Consider the following 8,517-nt stretch of genomic DNA (forward strand, 5'->3'; position numbering starts at 1 on the left):
TCCACATGGTAGCCTGTGTCAGTACTTCATTCCTTTTCATGCCTGAGTAATATTCCATTGTGTGGACAAACCACAATTTGTTTATCCATTCATCCGTTGATGGACCTTTGGGTTGTTTCCACCTTTTGGCTGTTGTGAATAATGCTGCTGTGAACATCCGTGTACGAGTTTTTGCATGGACATGTGTTTTCATTTCTCTGGGGTGCACACCTGGGAGTGGAATCGCCAGGTCAAATGGTGACTATGTTGAAGAACTGCCAGCGCCTGTACCACCTGACATGCCCACCGGCAGTGGGAGAGGGTTCCAATTCCTCCCTCTTCTCCTCAACACTTGTTATTGCCCCTCCTTTTTTGTCACTGCCATCTGCTGGGTTGAAGTGGTATCTCATGGGGTACCCAACTGCACCCCGATTCCTTTCATGACGGCACTGCCCCCACCCTCTGGAGATTCCAAGGCTTACAAGCCCTACAGCAGGTCCTGCTATGATCCACCTCCTCCTTCACAAGGGTCAGATCCAAATCCAGTCCAATGCCTGCAGGCCTTTAGGTACAAGGAGCAGTGGGGAGGCGAGATGGGGGGTGGGGTGTCCTGGTCTGTGACCCCAGGGCAGAGTGAGGAAGAGGGCCTTGGGTAATTTCCTACAGGAGTTCCTATGCATCTCAGCCTATCTGTGCCTTCACAGACAGGGCAGGGCTTCTTCTGTTCCTTCACTGCCCTAGACAGTAGGCACACATTCATTCACTCATTCAGCATAAATAATTGCCAAGGGCTTCCCTGGTGGCACAGTTGTTTAGAATCTGCCTGCCAATGCAGGGGACACAGGTTCGAGCCCTGGTCCACGAAGATCCCACATGCCGAGGAGCAACTAAGCCCTGTGCGCCACAAATACTGAGCCTGTGCCTAGAGCCCGCGAGCCACGACTACTGAAGCTCGCACGCCTAGAGCCCGTGCTCCACAACAAGAGAAGCCACCCCAATGAGAAGCCCACACACTGCAGTGAAGAGTAGCCCCCGCTCGCCGCAACTAGAGAAAAGCCTGCGCGCAGCAACGAAGACCCATGGCAGCCAAAAAAAAAAAAAAAAAAAAAAACTTAAAAAAAAAAATTTGCCGAATGAGTGAATGAATAAACAGAAGATGAAGAAAGAGAACCCAAAGAGGGGATTAGTGGTTAGAAGCTCAGGCTCTTGGGTGAACTGGTTTGCACTTGAATCCCACCTCTGCTACTTTGTAGCTGTGTGCCCTTGGGCCAATCACTTGGCTTCTCTGACCCTCCCCCGCCTCATCTACAAAATGGGCCTGACAGTGACTTCCTACGTGATAGCATGGTTTTGAGAATTAAACTGGTGATAAAGATCAAGCAGTATTCCATGCCAAGGACTTCTAGAGACGAGGTCATGTAACGTCAATCCTCACAAGAACTTTGTGAGATAGGACTATTATTACCAGCTTTGACATTATAGACAGGAAACAGGAACTCCGGGGGCTCAAGGAATCTGTCCAGTTAGAATGTTGGGAATGGCAAAACCAGGATCTGGGGAATCCCCTGGTGGACCAGTGGTTGGGGCTCCACGCTTCAGCTGCCGGGTCCTGGGTTCCATCCCTGGCAGGGGAACTAAGATCCCAAAAGCCAGGCAGCGTGGCCAAAAAACAAAAAAACAGGATCTGAACCAAGACCTCTGACTCCAGGCAGGGACACTGACCCAATGCCACGTGGCCCCTGACACAGATGGAGGGAAGCCGGGCAGCTTCCGAGCAGGTGACAGATGGGCTGGTCTGGAGGCGGACCTGCCTGTTCAACTGATGCCCCTGGGCTCCAAGTCTGGTTCTCAGAAAGTGGGCAGGCCACTGGGGAGTTCAGAGGCCCCTAACAGCGGGTGGACGGATGGAGGGACACCAGAGATGCTGCCAAAGCAGAAGTTGACCGTGCCTGGGGGTGGGGGCGGGGGGAGAAGAAAAGGTGCAAAGAGACCCCTAGGCTTCAAGCCTGGGGCACTAGGACAGACACCAATGAGGGGAGTCAGGAAGATGAGGCGATACTAAGAGTTTTATCAGGGAAAGCAAAAAGAAGTCAGAAGTGTCCAGAAGAGAAGCCGGGCTACTGAGAGGGGCACTCTTTCCTCTACCAGCGTGTGCGGCATAGAAGGAGCCTGGCAGAACCCACAGCAGCCGGACCACTCTAGGGTGACAGGTGCGGCCAGACTCCCCTCAAGTCAAAGAGCCTACGTCGAAGAGCTCCAGGGCGCTAGCTGAGGGGAGATATCAAGCTAGCCCCTAAAAATGTAGGCCTGGTGCACCCTGAAGGCTGGGTGTTAAGTTTGGGGCACTCTCCTGAATAGAGATGGGGTCCCTCTCACTTTTGCCTCTGCAACTGAGCAAAGGCATCAAGCCGAGAAGGCCCAAGGATAGAACCCTAGGGAATACCTTGTTTTAGGGGGCCACAGGCAAGGGAGGCAGTGCAGACCCCAGAGAGATTCAGGTGAGCAGGAGCACAGGCTGTTGCGGAGAGGCGGCTGAGAGGAGGTCTCCACAGGAACTGCTGCTGAGGGGACAGCTCAGCACTGAGCAGGTTATCGGGATGGCCTGCGCTCTGGGGAAACTTGGCTGGGGAGGGATGGAGGCAGGGCTATCGCTTGAGAGTCCATCATTTATTTTCAACAGGGGAGAAGCTCAGCTGATGACAGCACCCCAACGGAGAGTGGAATGCATTTAAATTCAGTCGTGGAAAGCATTTACACACACCAGGCTCCTGATTTGCTAGAAAGGGTTTCTCACAGCTGCCTGGCTGGGAAGTCCAGGACAGTAGTTTTCCAGGTTTAGTCAGAGGCCCACATGCATCTGGAGCTTGTTAAAAATGCAGATACCCAGGCCCCACCCTGGACTTACCGGTTCTGTAAGTCTCTCAGTTTGAGAATCCACTGGGGCTGTAAGGCTCAGAATTATCACCAGCTCAGTAAGCGACCATGCACGGAGACTCACCTGAGGAGACCAGCCCTCACCTCTTTCCGGCATTCTATCCACATTTATCCAAATGAGTCTCAGGACTCACATGTGCCGCCTCAGACCTCTAGACCTCCACCTGGACACTCCCACACTCTTGGCCCACCTGGTCAGTGACCAGAACTCCAGCTGCCCCGTTAGTTAAAGGACAGGGTGTACGGGAGGTCCTAGGCGCCCAGGTAGAGTGAGAGTCATTCACCTGACCCCCAAACTTCATGAAGAGGAAGCCCTCTGCCGGCGCCCCCCAAGGTGCCTCTGGCCCCACCTGCACCAGTCCCACTGTGAGAAAGGACTGACCTATTTGACCCAGACACAAAGGCCTGGTGACAAGGTCTGGGGACGGTGTGGCTGAGAAGAAAAGCAGAAAGTGTCTCCATCCCCTTTGGTCATCATCCCGTCTGCCACCCCTACAACCCCACAGAGTATGTGTGTGTGGGGGGGGTCTTCAAGCCAAACACAAAATGTATCCCCTCTACAGGGGTGAATCAGTTCCCAGAGGGGCAGGGCTTGGGCTCTGCAGTCAAACGGTTTGGACTAGGATCCCATCTCTGCTCTTTTACAGCTGTGCATGCTCAGGCAAACCACTTAACCTTTCTGAGCATCTACCAAACAGGCCTGACGGTAAGTTCTGCTGTGGTCCTGTACCACCAGGACCTCTGACTGGTGACCAGAGACTCCAACACAGGGGGCTGGGTCGCACCCCTAACCCTCCCAGGGCCACATTTCACACCACAGCCCAAAGGCCAAGGCTGGAGGCTGTGCCAGGCTGGAGAAGGGGCAAATTGCAGAAGACTCGCCATCCTTGCCCCATTAGAAACCCGCAGCCCTTCTCGGGATCAGAGGCACAAGCAGATCTTCACAGGAGCACAAAAACATTTCCTCCCCCTTCCCAAAGCAGAGAACCGGTCAGCATGGCCAGCAGAGCCAGATTGGTAGCCCTGAGGCTCTTACCCTCTGGTCTGTGCAGCGGTCAGAGAATGTGCTGCAGGTGCAGACATGGGCGGGTTTCGTGTGTTTTGTGTTTGTGTGTGCGTGTGTGAATCTCTCCAGACTCACAGGGATGTTTGGGGGATTCTTCTTGTTCTGCACTTGCTGGCCGGCACACAGCCTGCCTGGCTGACTCCACCTTTGTTACTGCTCGGAGCACTCAGCCGCACCGGGCTCCCCCCAAACACCCCCAGAAGCAGCCTCTTCCAGGCTCTGGGCCTTCTGCCCTCTCTCCCCAAAGCCACTTGTACCTGCACCAGAGCCAAAAGGGGGACAAGTGCTTCCCAGACAACAAAAGCCTCTCCCAAGAGAAAAGACATCCTCGAAGGCTCCTGCTACGCCCTTGTTCAGTGCACTGATTTCAGGCTCGGTTTCAGGGCCCCATTTCCTGGGTATGAATTACAGCCAGCTGGCTTTTGGGCAGATGGTCATCAAAAGGACCCTGCCCACCCATCTTTCACTTCAGGAGGTCAGTCACACCCTCTCCCTCTAGCACTCTGGGAGGAAACTGAGGCGCGGCACAGAGGAACGGACTTGGTCAAGGTCACCCTGCCCTGGGCCTCCTGGGTGTTTCAGGCAATGACGCCAGTCTCCTTGGGCTCCAATGCTGTGTGACCATGGGCAAGTTATTTAGCCTGCCTGAGCCTGATTTCCTCTCACACAATGGTAGCGCCCACGTCTGGGCTGTCCTGAGACTTAAAAGAAATAATATGCATACAGCACCTAACACTTTGCCAGGCACCTGCTCAACACTGAGCCATTGCTGTCATGATTCCGTCCTTTCTTTCTGCCCCTCTCTCCACTCCAGCCACACCGGCCTCAATGCCCGGCTGCCCCCAACACCCCCAGGCACCGGTTGTTCCCTCACTTCCTCCGGGACTTCGCTCAAAAGTCACCTTCTCAAGGACCCTCCTAGCCGCCTGGTGGCTGTCCGTCCCCCGCTTTTGTCCTCACCCTGACACTCATCCAACATAGTGGACATTCTACTGATTCACCCGCCGGCCTCTCGCCCTGGAGCACAAGCCCTGTGAGGGCAGGGCTTTTACAGCTCTCTCCACCCCGGGTGCCCGCGCTGGAGTGAACGAAGGGTTCCTATCACGTCTACCCGGCTGCGGGCGCGCCTGGGAGCCTGGTTCAGGGGCCAGATTTCGCCCTGGGGGCCTCCAGGCCGGGCCGGAGCAAGAGGAGCAGCGCGCGCTGGGGCCGCGGGCCGGGGTGGGTGGCGGGAACCAGGACTCCGGGGGGCGGCGCCGGGAACAAAGGGCGGCCCTACCTGCGAGAGGGGTGCGAGTACCTCCCCCAGGGCGGCTCCGGCGCGTGCCCGCGAGGTCACGTCCGGGGCGCGCCGGCCGGAAGGAGGCCCCTCGCGGGGTGAGGGGCGGGGCGTCTGCGGCATGGCCACGCCCCCGGTCACGGGCCCGAGGCGGGGGCGGAGCCAGCCGGGTCGGGGCCGCCTAGCACTGCTGCTCTCCCCCGCCGGCTCATTCATATTCATGAGGCTGTGAGGGGAGGGGACCGGGTCCCCAGCGGCGCCCTGCCCACCCCCCCCCCAAGCTGCGGATCCCGCCTCGGCGGAGGCTCCAGCCCCAGTGGGGCGCCCCCGGCTTCCGCCTTGGGGAGGGAGTTTCCACTTGGTCACGACTCAAAAATGTGTCGCTCCCGCTCCTCCGCCCCCTCGTCCCTGCCTGGGATGGGGGGGGGGTCTCCTCCCTCGGAAGACAACGGGGCGGGGTCAGGGGAGGGGCGGCTCCTCCTTCCTGGGGCAGGTCCGTAGGGAAGGGGCTAACCCTTCCCTCCAAGTTAGCGCCTGTAATAATCTTCATTTTTAAAACATAATAATAGTTCTAATTTATTGAGCGCTTACTCTGTGCCAGGCACTGTGCATGTTATATGAACTACCTATTTTAACCCTCCCAACAGTCCAACTCAGCTAAGTACAGTATTGTCAGAACCAGAAGGTCAGAAAGTTGAGTAACTTACCCACCACCACACAGCCGGCCTTGGGCTTTTTCCGGAAAGGTAGGTACCAATAGGTTGCAAGGGCAGGTGCTTGTCCCCTCCCTCCCCCGCCTTGCAGGAAATGGGCTTACTTAAGTCACTCCTGGCTGGCTGGGCGTGGCTGAGGGGTGGGTCTGAACGCCTCATTCGAGGGAAAAGCTACAGACTGGGGGAAACCAAAGCATGAGGGCAGGACAGGCTGCACAATTTGCCGGACCCAGTGCAAACTGAAAATGCACTGGTTCAGTTTTGAACAGTGTGTTCAAAAATAATTAAGAATCTCAAGATAGCGTCGGCAGAACATTCAGCGAAACATGGGCCCTGCTAAATGTCAGGCTCGTGCGACTGCACAGGTGAACGTCCATGAAGCTGGCCCTGATGAAGGAGCCAGGGGCTCTTCTAGGGGCTGAGAAGACAGCATAGACACCCCCACCTCCAATATCTCCCCCTCCCTCACCCCCTCAACCCAGGAGACTCACTCCAGGCTGGCATCCAGAGTTCAGCCTCCAGAACTCCAAAAGCTGAGCACTTCAGGCCCTCTAGGGGTCAGGTGAGTCCCCACGGGGAGAGGGTGTCTCAAACCCAAATGACCCTGCTGGTCTCTGGGCATTCTCAGCCAGGGGCCCTGCTGGCAGGTGGGCTGGGTCATACATGCTGGGCCCAGCAGGGCCCTCAGTTCTGACTCAAAGCCCTTCTTTCTCACTGGAGCAGGGAGTGAGGAACAGTCAGGGCTGATTCCCAGAATAAACACTCCACCCATAGTCAGCCCCAGCCCTCAGCCACAGCAAGCCAGCACCAACAGGGAGAGATCTCCCCAGGCTGCCTGCTCAAGGTTAATAAGTCACCCTGATCTCACTCCTGCCATCGCTCCATCCTTGTGCCTGGGCCCCCACTCACAGTGGGTTGCAGGCTTCATTAATAACAATAATAGCTACCATTTGCTGCACTCTTTTTCTCCCCTCCCGGCATTGGTGGGAGCCCTTTGTGTGCCCTCTCAGTAGAGCCTCACATAGCTCCATAACAGGCATGAGGATCACCATTTCACAGGGAAACTAAGAGAGATGCGATGACTTGGCTAAGGTCAAGAACTAGAGTTTGGGATTTGCTGCCATTCATCTGTCCCGGTTCCTATCATCTCTCATACATCTGTAACACAGGTCTTCAGGCTCGCTTCTTTGTGTTGTCTTGTGTTATTCACTTCCTGCCCCTAGAATAGATTAAAGGCTCTGGAAAGACAGGAACCGTACTTATACAGCTGAGTTTCTGCTGGACCTTGCATCGTGTGTTAATTGAAAAGCTACTTACTAAGCATCATGTTGTGCAGGAAACCCTCCTTGCAGTGGGCAGGTATGTATGTGTGAATGAGTAAGCCATGTCCCCTCTGGGTACTGATGTAAGGAGTCCCCACTAGACTGACAGATCTCCCTGAAGACCTGGCTGGGTTTGCTAGCCCAGCACACAATAGGCCCTCAATAAATGTTGTTGAATGACCACATGATAACAATTTAATAAGCATCTGTTGAATGAATGGGAACCTAGGAGATGTTCAATAAATGTTTATTGGGAATTCCCTGGCAGTCCAATGGTTAGGACTCGGTGCTTTCACTGCTGGGGCCCAGGTTCAATCCCTGGTTGGGGAACTAAGATCCCACAAGCTGCATAGAGTGGCCAAAAAAAAAAAAATGGGGCTTCCCTGGTGGCGCAGTGGTTGAGAGTCCGCCTGCCGATGCAGGGGACGCGGGTTCGTGCGGCTAGGGCTTCCCTGGTGGCGCAGTGGTTGGGAGTCCGCCTGCCGATGCAGGGGACGCGGGTTCGTGCCCCGGTCCGGGAGGATCCCACGTGCCATGGAGCGGCTGGGCCTGTGAGCCATGGCCCGCTGAGCCTGTGCGTCTGGAGCCTGTGCTCCGCAATGGGAGAACGGGAGAGGCCACAACAGTGAGAGGCCTGCATACCACCAAAAAAAAAAAAAAAAAAAAAAAAGTTTATTGATGAAAGATTAGGGGACCAGATTCAGCCCCCAAATATATTAGCAATTATCTTAGCTCAGGCTGCTATAACAAAGTACCAAAAACTGGGTAGCTTAAACAACATGTTATTCCTCACAGTTCTAAAGGCTGGAAGTCCAAGATCGAAGTGCTGACAGATTCAGTTCCTGGTGAGGACTCTCTTCCTTGCTTGCAGACAGCCACCTTCTTGCTGTGTCCTCACATGGGAGGGAGAGAGAGAGTGAGAAAGAGATCCAATCTTTCTTCCTTTTCTTGTAAGGGCACTGATCCCATCATGAGGACCCCACCCTCATGACCTTATTTAAACCTAATTACCTCCCAAAGGCCCCATGTGCAAATATTATCACACTTGGGGTGTGTGTGTGTAGAGCTTCAACATATGAATTTGGGGGAGGACACAAACATTCAGTCTATAACAGCAATATTTATGAAGCATTTATGAAGAGGACATCCCTCTTCACCCACCTTTCACTAAGAAGGAGGAAGCCACGCCTGGCCTAACTACTATAGCAGGTGCTGCCTCCCAGA

This window comes from Physeter macrocephalus, chromosome 14, assembly GCF_002837175.3.
Source record: "Physeter macrocephalus isolate SW-GA chromosome 14, ASM283717v5, whole genome shotgun sequence".
In the NCBI taxonomy this organism is placed as follows: Eukaryota; Metazoa; Chordata; class Mammalia; order Artiodactyla; family Physeteridae; genus Physeter; species Physeter macrocephalus.